Source organism: Strigops habroptila, chromosome 13 (assembly GCF_004027225.2).
Source record: "Strigops habroptila isolate Jane chromosome 13, bStrHab1.2.pri, whole genome shotgun sequence".
Taxonomy (NCBI): domain Eukaryota; kingdom Metazoa; phylum Chordata; class Aves; order Psittaciformes; family Psittacidae; genus Strigops; species Strigops habroptila.
The window spans coordinates 11,648,045-11,662,079 of record NC_044289.2 but is presented as its reverse complement, the minus strand read 5'-3'; the positions used below and the strand labels follow the sequence as shown (position 1 = coordinate 11,662,079).

At 57.4% G+C, this 14,035-nt stretch overlaps 1 protein-coding gene across 4 annotated transcripts in view; it reads left to right on the top strand.

The window, feature by feature from the left end:
* Positions 1 to 6,272: 6,272 nt before the first annotated feature.
* Positions 6,273 to 14,035, top strand: part of SRC (SRC proto-oncogene, non-receptor tyrosine kinase) — a 29,709-nt gene continuing 21,946 nt past the window's right edge. The window contains exon 1 of one of the 4 annotated variants that reach the window (XM_030502950.1): positions 6,273 to 6,326. The gene's annotated coding sequence lies outside the window, so the exon portion shown is untranslated. Of the gene's footprint in view, positions 6,327 to 6,640; positions 6,938 to 14,035 lie in introns of those variants that run through there. The other 3 variants (XM_030502949.2, XM_030502951.1, XM_030502952.2) reach the window with 3 other exon arrangements.

The window sequence follows — 14,035 nt, the reverse complement described above, 5'->3', positions numbered from 1 at the left end:
GGAGTGCTGGACTTCTCTCTTGGGAGCCTCTCTTACGCTGATACTTCTTTCAGGCAGAAGTTATGTTGTTCACAGCCTGTGGCCTGCAGGGATCGAGATGACTGTATTGATTTAGTTGTTTGTTTATTAATCTCATGAGGCATCAGAGACTGACTGCAGCGAGAAAATGGGATGATGAATGGAGAGTGCTGGAGTACAGAGCATGGCTGCTTGGTTGGTGATAAGGTTGATTGCCAGCTTTGGCACCGGGAAGGGATCTGACCTTCCTCTTCCTCCTCCTCCAGCCAGAAGGGATGATTTGGTTGGGAAACATTCCCTTTCTCTCTGGCAAGAGACACGGGCTGTAATCAGTGCTTGCATTTCTTCTTAAATTGACAGTTACTGCGGGTCCAAGGTCCTCTTCGTCTCCTCGGGTAGTTTGTGGCTTTTGAGTGTTTTTTGGGGGATGTTCTCTGGCTTTTGGTACATGGGCCAGTGTGCAGTAGCTGATCAAAATGTCTCTTGCTTGGGACTGGCAATCACAGGGCAATGAACTCAGCTTCGTGCCTCTCCCTTGAAATTCAGCTGATTTCCTCATTTCGTTATGATTCTTCCCAGTTTATGGCCTTTCTGTCACCATAATTGCCCCTCATGCCCCCTCTTGATGCTTCCACTCCGTATACTCATGTCCATTGCAGTTCTTGTGTCCTTGCAGCCAAATTTTACCTGCCAGTGGCGGACAGTGGATCTCACCTGCTGTCACAAGGACCGAAGCAAAGAAGGAACATGTGGAGAAGCACCCAGAATGGAGAAAGGTGTCCCCTTGTAATCAGCCCCTTTAGCATGTTTCTCTTCCCTGATGATTTCTTCAACCAGCAGATGTAACTGTTGGGGAAGGACATCTCTCCTCCGCCTTGGAAGCCCCAGGGCTACCCGGGGAGCTGTGCCATGCACGTCAGCCTCCCTCTCAGCCAAGAGGAATTAAAGCAATTAAATATTATACTTCCCATCCCTGGCAGTGTTCAAGGCCAGGTTGGATGGGGCTTGGAGCAACCTGCTCTAGTGGAAGGTGTCCCTGCTTATGGCAGGAGTTTGGAACTGGATGAGCTTTAAGGTCCCTTCAACCCAAACCATTCTTTGATACGATTCTATGATTCCAAGTTCTTGTGATGAGTGAGTGCTCTAGTGCTGCGCGTCCTTCACCCATTCACATCCTGCTCCTCCTTGCCAGCACAGACAGATTAGTCTTGTGCAATCCCAAACCTCTTGCAGTGCTCGCTTCTCCCAGCTTCCCTGCTTTTATTTAGTGCCTGGAGGCCCTGATGTGGCTTTGATGCTCCTTGCACCCTGCTTGCTGGAGGCGTGAGCAGCCATGCACCAGGAAACCGCAGTCCTACCGGGACCACAATGACGTAGACCAGAGGAGAGAAGCTGACAGGTTCCTCCGTGGCTTAAGTCCAGCCTTTTTGGCTGCTAGGTACAAGGTAAACCTCCTTTGGATCACATCTGCTTTGCTTTTTAAACCCAACTCCTGCCTGGTTCATGTTTCTTTTCGTGCTTGCAGAGCTCAACTCCCGAATGGGGGATGCTGTGGATGGAGGGGGTTGAAGGGCTTTCACTTCTTCAGTTCTCGGCAGGGAGCTGTGTCCCTAGTACCGTGTTCTACTAGAAGTCCTATTTACATGCTAAAAGCAGTGTTCGTTATTTATGAAACCCACACTGTTCCTTGCCAGAAGGCTGTCCCAGCCTCTGAGGTGCCCGCTCCTCTAAGTGTCAAGTTCAGCCAGTCCCAGTTCATGGACTGGGGCCATGGAAAGGCATCAGCAATGGCCTGAGATGTCTCATACTCTGCTGAAGCTGAGGCTACAACCCAGCAGTCCCTGGCTCCAAGGCTTGTCCCGACTGCCTTCCCTTTGGCTGCTGCTTCTGCAAAAGCCAGCCCAAGCTTGCGAGTTCACCTTGCCAAAAGCCAAAGTCCAGAGTACAACAGGCACCAGTGAGCTCTCGCAGGGCAAAGCCGCTCCCTCCCTCAGGGAACCCGCTCCAGACGCTTCCTGCTGGTATTTGTGCCTCGGCTCTGGCAGCGCAGGCAGGAACTCGCATGGAGCTGGTGGGGCTGTGTCCCCCTGGCTCCTGAGGGCAGCTCTTGCACATCAAGGGGCCTCTCTGCAGTGAATGGCTGGACCGTGGCTGCCGGGGTCTGCGCGGGAGAGGAGGGTCCTCATGGCTGTGGTCCCCACAGAGCAGCTACTTGTGATGCTGCGGTGGCTCCTTCGGGTGTCTGAAGCAGATGCTCCCACAGATTCAGGCCTCTGCAGTGATGGGAATAGCAGGGGGAGCAGGTTTTGAGAGAAGAGAAGAAGCCGCAACCATTTCTGCTCCCCTTTAGTCAGCTCACTTCAAACTGAGCTCAGACCCAAACGTCGTATGGTTTAAATTTCTCAGATTCAGACTTTGGCCTCCCTCGCCCATCCCTCGCTGGAAGGACCAAGACTGGATGAATGAAGAGGAAACACCCTTGTGTTTGCCACAGCTCAGCTCGGCCCAGGCTGCAGCCGCTCACAGGCCGGTGAGCAGCGGGATGCTGCTGGGGTGACTGCCTGGGACACCTCTGCTTCCAGGGAATGCTGCAGCCCCTGGGCAGAGCCGCCTGGATGTGGCTACCAGAGCTTTGTGCCAGCCAGTGATCCCTCTGTCGGCAAAGCAAGCTGGAACGAGGGCTATAAATCTCATCTGGACAAGTTTTCCTGGGCTTTTCTGAGCTGCTCTTTTCTATTGATACTAAGACTGGCCAAAAAGCAGAATTTCCACCGCTGGGAAATGGTGATATTTTGCGTGTGGCTTTTCTGTGGAGCTGAGGCAAGAGGCAGAAAGTGTTGGATTTTTGCCCAAATGAGCTATTCCAAGATACCTATTTCATATTATATTGAAACATCCTATTTTATCAGTCAGAAACCTGATGGGAAATGTTGGGCCTCTGTTGAACATGCGGATCATTTCCTCCCACAGCTGTTGAACTTGGTGCCTCCTTATCAAACATCGGCACACCACCAGCCAGTGGTTTTCTCTAGTCCTTTCCCCCAGGGAGTTTTGTAGTGACACTTCCTGGCTGGGGCCATCTCGGTGCTGAGGCAAAGGGCCCCTCTTGCACGGCAGATTGGCCTGAGCTGTCCTGAGCCCCCCCACCAGTGACTTCTCAGCTGCCCCTTTGTATCCTATAACCTGCAGGACGCTGGTGTTTGCCGCTCGGCTCCGGCATCCCCGATGCTCAGCGTGAGAGAGAATGGCCAGAATTAGCATTTCTACCATGAAATATTGCCAAATGGCTCATAGTGGATGAATTATTCTGGTCAATCCCCCTTAGGAAATCAGCTCCTGAGCTTGTAACAGCAGCTTCTTTCACGGGGCTGCTGGTGTTGATGGTTTGCCATCACACCCTCACTGTTTGCAGGGTGGTAAAGCTCAGTGACTGTAAAATCTCAGGGCAAGAGCCGGGGCTGCTTCTGCATCTGTCCGGCATCTCAAACACAACCATTAAATTATTAATAGTAATAATTTGTGCAAATATATTTGGAATCTGCAGTGAACCAAGCGCAGCTCGCCTCAGGAGCAGAACCCATTACACAAAACGTATTCACGCTTGCCAAGGGGATGCTTAAAAATAAATCTGGCTGGAGATGAATAGATGTTTTGTTGTAAATCCACAGCTACGTTGGAGAGGTCAGGGCTCAGATCAATTACTGGATCCAGAAAACACCTCAGGAGCCCTGTGGAGCAGTCTGATCTACTCACCCGGCAGGGGAAGGAGTCACGTACTTACTCATGACGTGACAGTGCATTGCCTGTGCTCTCAGTCTTCTTTTCCCTGATGGAACTTGTGTAAAAGTCAGCAGGGAAGCACAGAAATACCTTAGTCCATCTTGATTTCTTCTTAGAATATCATTTCAAGACGTGCTCAACTGAGCCACCAGAAATAATTTGGTTTTAATTTGAAAGTACCTGGCTTTCAGTTTCTGTGGCCTCTTCCTCTCCCCGCGGTGGGTTGTATCGGTGCTATTTAAGAGTGAAAGGAAGAATCATCTCAAGAAAATAAGTTTCTGAAGTAAGACAGTGAAATCTCTGGTAGAATCATTGTGCATTAGACTGTTTAAAGGTACATAGAGTGGGGCAGGAGGGAAAGCGGGTGGCTGGGGAGTGTTGTCACTGCACCCAAGGGCACTGAGTTGCTTAAACTTAAATGGTCTTAAATCGCATTATCGCCAGCACTGCATGTTTAATGTCAGAGTCCTGTGAGGGCACATTCCTGAATCCAAGCCCAAAAGATAAGAGGCTGGTGTTTACAGACTGTCTATTTGCCGTTTTGCACATTGGCATCTTCTTCTTTGAGGAAGAGACTATGTGGTGGACTGGGTCCGGTGTGTTGAAGGCAGAAGGCCTCTGCTGTCTCCAGCGCCACCAGAGAGGAACACAACGATTGTAGCCTATGGAAAGGGAGCTGGCTGCAAAAGAGGAAAACAAAATTCAAATATTTATAAGTCATAATTGTATCTTAGACGTGGGGCTGGATCCAGGCGAGGCTGAGTCATCCCAACCAGCTGGGGCCAGGTCCCTGCTCCCCTGGGGCACGCTCCCCTCCGGCAGCGGCTCCTCGCTCCAGTTCTGGCACTGCGGGAGCGGGTGCTGCTGGACCAGGAGCGAGAGCGGAGGGTCCCGTGTCCTGTGCAGGCACAGCAGGAGGAGGCACGGGGGACCCCAGGCACCGGCATGCCCCCTCTTTGCCCTACAGTATGTCCAAAGTATGAATGAGCAGAGCAGTACCCACACTGTGTGGCTAATTCCTTAATCCCATGTTGGTTGTTAGGAATCCCTCCCTACACATCCCCATGCTAGCCGGATAGCAGAGGGATTGCCTGTGAATTAACACCCCCAAAAAGCCTCAGTACAAACCAGGCTGCAGTTTGATGCTCCAGCAAGGAGCAAGCAGGGCTGCTACCCACAACGGGTGTGGGGAGCTTGGACTCCCTCTCCCAGGCCCGGGAAGGAGCCGAGAGGCTGGAAGGAAAGTGTGAAACCATCGGCTCAGCCCGGCTGTAGGGCCCTTATCAGCAGCTCCTCCCAGGGAAGGGCCCCTCCGCAGTGCTGGCCAGGGCTGATGGATCGGTGTGTGCGTGACTCCTTGTTCCGGGTGACTCATGGATTCGTTGGCCTTCGCCAGTGTCATGGGAAATATTTTGTTAATAAGTCAAGGAGGGGGTGGGAAACTGAAACAAAAACTCCAGCACATAGTTCCCTGCGACTTGTTAACTTCCCCAATGGTTTCTGAAGTGTCGGGTCGTGCTCAGAGTAATGGGGTTTTAAAGACATCCCTGCGGAGTGGCTCCGAGGGTTGGTCACAGGAGTGGGCAGGGGATGATGGAGGCAGTGCTGGCTGTAGGAATGCAGCCCAAGGGTCACTGGAGCCGGCCAGCGGCCGAGCGTGCCTCAGAAACTGGTTAATGGGGGCTTGAGGAGCGGACTCTTCACCCCATTTCTTCCTGGAGGATGAAGTGACAGGGATCGCTCAGTGGATCGCTAACAGCAGAGGTGGGAGGGCTGGCAGCGCCACTGAGCGGGTCACACAGCCCCGACGGGCTCAGTGCAGGTGTTGGGACACTCAGATGAGCCCTGAGCCTGTGTGTGCACCCCAGAACTGCTCTGTGCACCCCGGCATTGCTCTCTGCACTCCAGAACTGTTCTGTGCCAGGGGAGAGCTGAGCACCTTTCACGTCCTCCCAGTGCTGGAAGGGGAAGGTGCTGAGGAGCAAGGGGAGGGATGGCTGGAACTGTCCCCACATGCCCACCTGCCTGAGTGGGTTGTGGGGGGACCCACACACGCCTCACCCAGCCCTGCACATGGGGGTGCTCTCAGCCAGGGACGGGGCACCCCAGTGACACCCGCAGCTCCATTCTGCCTCATTTCAGGGGCTGGCACTGGCTGCAGGGGTGACCTGGGGGTGCTTTAACCCAAAGACGGGGCAGATGCCCCAGCGGGACACACTGCTGCCTCCAAAGGGCCCCGTGGCAAGTCGGGGTGCTCCAGGGAGGCCCTGGACACAGTCCGTCTTGCCCTGCTCTTCCTCAACGCTTAAGTTTTGCCTTCTTCTGACTTCAGAGACGGGGGTACGTTTATTGCAGCCCCCGGGACCGCAGCGAGGTGTCCCTCTGGGGATGGCGATGCACAGATTGAAGCGCAGCGTTTCTCCCTGCTATTCGCAGTGTGTCAGATCTCTTTAAAAAAGCAAACCCCAGACCAGCCGGGCTTTAACCTCCCGAAAATCCCTTCTCCCGTCACCGGCTCTGCCTTCCAGGTAAACACAACAGCGCCGGGGCGGGGAGCGCTGCTTTCAACCCCACGGCCGCGGGGAGCCCCGAGTCCCCTCCAGCACCTCACGCTCAGAGGACCGGGACCCGGACCAGGATCAGGACCGGGACCGGGACCGCCGCCGCTCCTACGCGTGTCCCCGCCGCGACCAGACGGTTCCTGCGCCGGCGGAGGCTCGGCCCCTGCGCGCCCCGCGGAGCCCGGCTGCCCGGAGCCTTCTCCCTTAAAAACAAACCCGCGCAGGGGAGGGGCTGCGCCTGTTCTCCCCCATCCGCCGTTTCCGGTTTGCTGCCATATTCCTCTTTTTTTTTTTTTCCCTCCCCTCCCCGTGGGCTCCCCCCCCCCCCCGCCCGCCCGCCCCGGTGCAAGGGGTGAGGCAGCAGCGCGCCGGGTCCGCGGCGCTGCGCGATGCTGCTGCCGCCGGCGCTACCCTGAGCGCCCGGCGCGGCGCGGCCCGGCCCGGGGCGGGCTCCCAGCGCGGCGGCGGCGGCGGCGGCGGCGGGGGGCGGCGGCCGCGCCCCCGGCGCGGAGACAAAGCCGGGGCCGAGCGCTGGAGGCGAGCGGCGGGGTCGGCCCCGCTGCGCGCACAGGCGGGAGGTGAGCGGGCGGCGGCAGCGGCGGGAGGGGAGGGGGGTATGCACCGGGTCCGGGTGTAGGGCTGGCGGGGACTGCACCGGGTCCGGGTGTGGGGCTGGCGGGGGGATGCCCACAAGCGGGTGAGCTGGTTGTGGGTCCGGCCGGGGATGCTGGCGGTTCGGCAAGGAGGCTGCAGGTCCAGCCGAGGATGCCCGAGCTCCGGTGGGGCAGCTTGTGGGTCTGGCAGCGGGGGGGTGCCCGCAGTCCCGTGAGCCGGCTGTGCGTCCCGGCGGGGATGCTCGTGGTCTGGCTCTGGGTGTCGGTGGGTCCAGCGGCGGGTGAACATGCTCTGGGAGGGTTCAGCGGTGGGTCTGGCGGGGGATGCCGCTGTACAGCGCGGCGCACACGGGCCAGGCCGGAGATGCTGAGGGTCCGGCGGGGCGGCCCCGCCTGCCCGCAACTCCCCTTTGTTGTGATCGGGGGCTGTGGGGGACCCCCGGGAGCGCAGGGCGGGGACAGCCGGGCTGTATGTAGGCCAGGACATGAAATATTCATCGCCCCCCTGCTTTGATGTCTCCTGATCTGCTTCCCTTGTGTTTGCTCACCGGTAATTCTGGGGCTCGTGTCCAGCCCCGGTGGGCCAGGGGAGCTGTGTCCGGCCGGGCGCCTCGCTGTGCCCCTCACTGGAACTGGGGGGTTGCAGAGCTCTGCTTTGCCTAATTAAAGGATTTATCCACCCGGGAAGTTCCCTCGTCACAGCCTGGGCGATCCAACAACCCCCATGTGTGGCTGTGAGTGGTGGCACTGGCATGTCCCCACTGTCCCTGTCACAGTCCCTGGCACCACGGAAGAGCACCGTGGGGTCAGGGTGGGCTTTCATCCTGTCTCGCTGCCCAGGAGCTCTGTAGGAGCTCGGGCAGGCTGTGCTGCGTCCTGGGGCCATTGGGTCGGGCATGAGGGGCAGCCTGTGGGGCTGGGCCCACTGCACAGGGCTGGGGATAGGGGCTGGAGTAGAGGTGGCATCTCGTGGCGCTGACCCTGGTGTGGTCCTGTCTGGTGCTGAGCATCGTCTCGGGGAGCTGTGCAGCCTCCTGCGAGCCCGCTGGGAACGAGTGGAGATCTGCTGCAGCTCCCTGCGTTCTGCTGGCCCTGCACAGTGCGCTGCTTCCCCAGCCCTCCCTCAGCCCCGGGGCTGCTGTGGCGTGCCAGGGCTCAGCCCCCTGGACTCGGAGCCCGGAGGTCTCAATCCCCATCCTGGTCCCACTGCTGTGGAGCAGCAGTAAAGGTCGGAGCTGGTAGGGAGTGGGTTGTGCTGCCCTGTGTGCCATTGGCTTGCTCATCCTCCTGGCTCCCCAGGAGCCATGTGAAGGAAGGGACATGAAGTGTCGGTGTGTCCCTTGGGACAGGACCCACTGCCCCATGGCACTAGGAGCTGGGGGCAGTGGAGGATTCAGAGCCCGGGGTGTTCCTGGAGCGAGCACGTGTTCCAGGACAGGACATACCCAGCAGTGCTGCGTGTGAAGCGAGCTGCGGGAAGGTGGCAATAAACACTTGAGTTTTCTTCCTCCCACTCGGCTGGTGCTCCCCAGAGCAGGAGGGTTATGGCAGGAGGGAGCTGCAGGGCTGTCAGCCGAGGAGATCCGCACTGCCCGCAGTGACCAGTGTGCTGGTGGGAGAACCGAGTCATGGCAAACCCCATTAACAGTGGGAAACTGTTCATCCCTGCCAGGAGGAGACCCTCTCAGCACCCAGCACCTCAACACACACCCAGACCCCCCATGCTGGTCAGACAAGGGCAGGCGCTGGCAGGGCTCTCCAGGGAGGCGTGAGGATGGGGACATGCAGGGGCATATCCACAGTCTTGCACTTCAAGCAATATCCTGTCTGTTCTTTCCACTGAGGCTGCTCCTGACACCTTCTCAGCCAGAGGGGTGATCCTGGGCTGCCCTGTGCTAAGCCAACTGTTCTGCACCACTTTGTGCTGGCTCAGGATCCGGCCCATAGCAAAACCTTGGCCATTGGGTGTCTCTGAGAGGAGCCTCCTGCGTGGCTCCCCAGGGAGCTGCGTCTCTGTAATCATTAGCCAGTTAATGCTGGTTTGTCAGAGAAGGGCACTTTGCTTGAGGGATCGAGGGTCGGTTCCTGGTTCCACGCTTTGACCCGGGAGCAGCAGGGCAGAGGCTTCTCCAAACACCCCACATTGGGGGCTCTGCCAAAACACAGCCCTGTGTTTGTGTTTATTTATTTGGGAGATGGGTTATTTACAGGCTGGCGCAGCAGCAGCTAAGGGAGGTCCAATGTTCCCTGTCTCGATCGTTAGTGGCCTTGCAGTGCTCCCTGTGTTGATGGAGATGCCCTAACGATAGCTCTGCCCATTTAATGACTTTGTGCCAGAGTGATGGAAAATCATGGAGGTACCATGGGGAGGCAGAAAGGGCCGTCCCTGGGGGACCAAACGAAGAGAAGAGCTGTGGTTTGTGGTGACTGACCTGTGTGGGGGCTCTGCTGCAGAGGCAAGAGGCTCCTTTGCTGCCTTGGGAGCACAGAGGGGACATCACTGGCTCAGAGAGGATGATGGCCTTTAGCCAGTGTGGGAAGCAGCATCACAGGCTCACCAAGGCGAGGAGGGGATGGACTGTGGGGCTCCTTGTGCCTCTGACATCCCGCCTGCCTCTCCTTGGTGCTGGTGCCAGGATCACGCCTGGCCTTTGAAGTCATTGCAGAGCTAAAACTCTTTATCTAACAAGACCTGAAGGACTTGGTCCTTAACCTCTCATTTTAACAACCAGCAAATGCCTGTAACATCTTGAAAGAGAGAAGGTAGGAGTGAGCAAACAGTCTGAGCTTCCTCCCAGTGCCTCTAAGTGGGGGGGGGAACCCCTGAGCATCACTGGACAACGCGCCGAGCTCCTGGCATCGCTGGGGGAAACTGGAAAGCCTATCTGAAGTGCTATTGTTTCCTGTACTGTCTATTTTGCAGCTCGGTTTCCAACTTGTTCCTTTATCTCACGGAACAATTTCCCATCTGAGCTCACTTCCGCAGTGCTCCACATCTCGCCCTGGAGACACGTCCAGCCTCCATCCCATAGACCAACATCCCCGTGCTGCTCCGTGTGGGAGACATCCCTTTAATGTGATGCCCAGAGAGCAGCTCGGACCTCTGCATGGAAACAACCATCCCTGCATGGCTGTTCCCGGGACAGGAGTGTGGATTGTTGCTGTTTCCAGTCCAAATTCCTCTTTTCAACCGCCTGTAGCTGCGGGTGGTGGGGACAAACTCCCCCAGGGAGCAAAAAAATGTGCAGTGTGTCAGGCAGGCCTCGCAAAAATAGTCATGCCTTTGGTCCTTCGTCTTTTAAACGGGCAGAAGCTGTGAGATAGGCTGGTATAGAGTGTGCTTAGGAGGGAAAAAATAGTATCATGAATTGCCTGACCCAGGCCCCCGACTTGGCCCCGTGTTGGCACAGGCGACCTTGGTGCTGGCTGCAGCGGAACCAGCTCTGCTCTGCACATGCCTCTGCACACACGTGCTTTGAAAATAGAGCCCTGAAACAGATTTCAGGAACAAACGTGGTTTGAACCTGGGCCAGGAACCAGGACCTGCAAATCTGCGTCTTGCACTGACTTCCCTTCAGGCTATGGATCTGGCTGCGGAGCAGGGAGGTGGTGGGGAGGGCTGGGGGCTGGCAGGGCTGGCAAGGGGGGGGCTCGTCATTGATTTTAGTTTAGACCTTAAAGAAATCTGCCCTAGCCCCTTGGCTCCAGGGGGTCTCGGTGGAGGTGCAGCATCCAAGGTAACCCGTAGCCTGGTGTGTGGGATCGATGGGGTCATCTGGAGGAATTTGGGGAACAGAACTGAGCATTTAAGGCAAAAATACAAGAAATAGGGGATGTGTAGCGAGCCTGCCCTCGCCTTACAGTGGGGAATGTGTGTCCAAGCAGATGTTGGTGCCAGTGCCAGGAGGGCACCGCGGTGGCTCTGGGGTCTGCAGTGAAGGGCTTTGCTGGGTCAGCACCTCTGCCCCCCCATGACAGGGGGACGCTTGTGACCCGGGCTGTGCTGTGCTTCCTTCCCCACACTGCAAGTCTTGGAGGCTGGCCCCAAGTTTCCCAGCCCCGTCCCATGGTTGACCTGCTGTGGTCTTGCTCCCGTGACCGTGAGGTTTCGGCTGGCCCCGAGCCTGCTGTGTTAGGGCTGAATGGATGGAGGAAAACCTGACTGTGTGCTGCAAAATAGCTTCCACCAGTGTGGCTGCTACCGGCCTTCCCAGTGGTGTTTGGCAATCTCAGCCACCAAAAACCTGGGCAATGATGGTCACTGCTTTGTTGCCTTCTCCTCCATGGGTGAGGTTGACAAGTCCAGGCTCTCCTGAGCCATGTGCCCCCTTTCCCATGCCATGCCCCGGTTTGGGAGCAGTGTGATGGGGTGGGATTGGTGCTAAATCAATCCTAAAACTGACCTCGGGGCATCCTTTAGCAGGGTCCTGGGATTGGAGGTGCAGCACCATGTCTGGGTTTCACTGTTCCAACTTGCTTCCCAACCTCATAAGGAGCATCACGTGCCTCAGTTTCCCCAGGGAATGCCTGGGAAGCTGCTGTCAGAGGTTGGTGAGGCTCTACACCGAGGCTTCCCCCTCTCCCACCAGCCCCAGCTGCACTGCCCTACATTGTGCACGCACCATGGGCAAAGCTCTTCTTTAGGCATGGCAAATACGATCTGATCTCCATGAAGTGCCACCACCTTCTCACCTGCTTGGCTGTAGGCTCTCGGACGGTGCTTTTGAGGGCTTCCTCCTCAGATCGTGGCCTGGCTGAGCACTGACTTCTCCAGCCAAAACCAGCCCTTGCAGCTCGGTGGTGCTGCCGAGTGGCAGCTGGTGGCATTGGGGTCAGGCTGTGCCGTGGGGCTCTGGAAGCTCCCGGGGAGGAAGCGTGAGCTTGGTGACTTCTGCAAAATAAACCACCATGAAAGGGCTGTTGGAATTGTTCCCTGCTCAGCTGGGCCCTTTCCTTCCCCTGCCCATCAGGGGAACGTTGCAGGGAAGGAGTCGGGAAGGCTCCATGTGGCTGAGGGGAAGCTGCCAGTGAGCACCCTGCTGCGCCGGGCAGGGAGGGTGTCATGGGACAGGGATGTGTGCATGTGCAACTGCAAAAGTCACTGCCAGCAGGATGAGTTTCATGCTCCAACATCATGGATAGTTGAGTTTGGAAGTGTGTGGGGTGGAAAGGGTGCAGGGGCCGGGCAGGGAGACATGGGGGCAGCTGCCAGGAGCTGCCTGCTCACCCCTCCTGCCTTCACACGTGCACAGCCGTGTGTGCATGTACACATCTGAGCCCTTCGTAGTGCTTGGGGATGGGGATAGCTCTCGTGCTGTGATCTGGGCTGTGCTGAAGCCGTCTGAGCCACAAGTGATGGAAAGTAGAGGAGATGCCCTTCATCCCTTTGTTCTTTCATCCCTTCATCCCTTTGTCCCTTCATCACATCCCTGCAGGCTCTGCCCAAGGGTGGGGAGGGGGGCAGCTCCAGCTCAATATGGTTATTCCAGGTAGGAAGAGCAGCACGAGAGATGCTGTGAAAGAGTGCAAGGTCCACGTGCAGCTCATCCCATGCCACTGCCCGGTGCCTGCAGCCCATGGCTGGTCCCATCCACCTCACCCATAGCTGGTGTCCATTCCCCACCACCACGGCAGCACGGTGCAGGACCAGGAGGTGTGTGGAGCCGGGCTCTCCCCTCCGGGAAAGGCAGGGATAAAAGACACCAGCTCAGCGTTTTTCTTTGTTTTTCATCTGCTCAGGCTGTTTATCACAAGCACTGTCTGGGGCTGCACCTCCCGCCCGGCTCCTCTCCCGGCGGAGCTGCTGAGCATCTCACTCCCCTCAGGAGTGATGGGGTGAATCTGGCAGAGCTTTTTGGGTATGGAAATGCTGATCTTCTCCGTTTGCCCCTCAAGACCCTCCCTGCTTGCTTCCTCTGACGCATCCTGAGCGAGTTGCTTTGTTTTGGTGGTGCAGATGGGAGTGGCACGTGTGGGGACCAGCATCTCTTGGGGCTCTGTGAAGTCCAGGCATTCCGGGCATGCCTTAATGTGGGATCTGACGGTGCTGAGACCAGAGCCATGGTCCTGAGCTGTGCCCACTGCTGCAGGAGCTGCTCCTGGTCTCATCATGCCTGTGGAGGTGAAAGCAGGAGGCAAGTGTGCATTGCTGGAGGCTGATCCTGATCACTCAGCCTTGACCCACAGTCAGCCACTGTCCCCGTAGCATGTGTGCCTTAGGGCTGGTGGCCCCACAGTTCCCTGGAGCACGTGGCTTGTGTTGGGCAGATGCCCCAGAGTAACCAAGGAAAATAAGCCTGTAATTGACATAAATTTGCTGCTTGGGATCCTGCTTATTTGAAACTGTTCAGGGGTCTGCAAAGTGGGAAGTGTTGGAAATTGGTGGTGGAGGATCCTCTGCTTGGGTTCTCCTTCATACCCTCCCATTGCAGTGAACCCTGACATGTGTCCTGCTGAGTCCCTGTGGCTCCCAGCTGCGAGCGGGACGATGCCCGGCCCCATGCACAGAGTTTGTGTTGAGGGTGCAAATACCACCCCTGCATTGTCCCTTTTTTGCCAGTGAGTGTTTCAGTTCCTGTTCCATGTCAGGAGGGTTGATGGGAGGTTCCTGCCACGGGGGTCTGGCAGGACCCCTTTGCAGGGCCGGTGGGGCTGCAGCTCCATCCCGGGGGGCCGGGTGAGCTCCTCTCCTTGCTGGACTGGATGGGCTGGTTTCTCTGAAGGTGGAAATGTTTTAGCAGTGACGCCAGCGTGGCCACGGGAGGTTGGAACTTGCTCAGATCCGGAGCTTTTCTGCCTCCTGCCTGTTCCTTGCCCCTTTCCTCCCCTTCCCCTGGAGATTTGCCGCCTGCCTGCGCTGCCATCCTCACCTGGGGGGTGAAATTGCTGCAGCGCTGTTGGGTGCTGTTGGGTGCGGCAGCCCTCACGCTGGTGGCACTGGTGTTTTGGCTTGATCTGAGCCACCCGTGAGTCACATCAACGTCCCGCTCCCGCTGCCCCTTCCCTGGGAGCCGGGCATGGGCTGGGTGCTGCGCTATGCCCATCCCCAGGGAGCACCTTGGG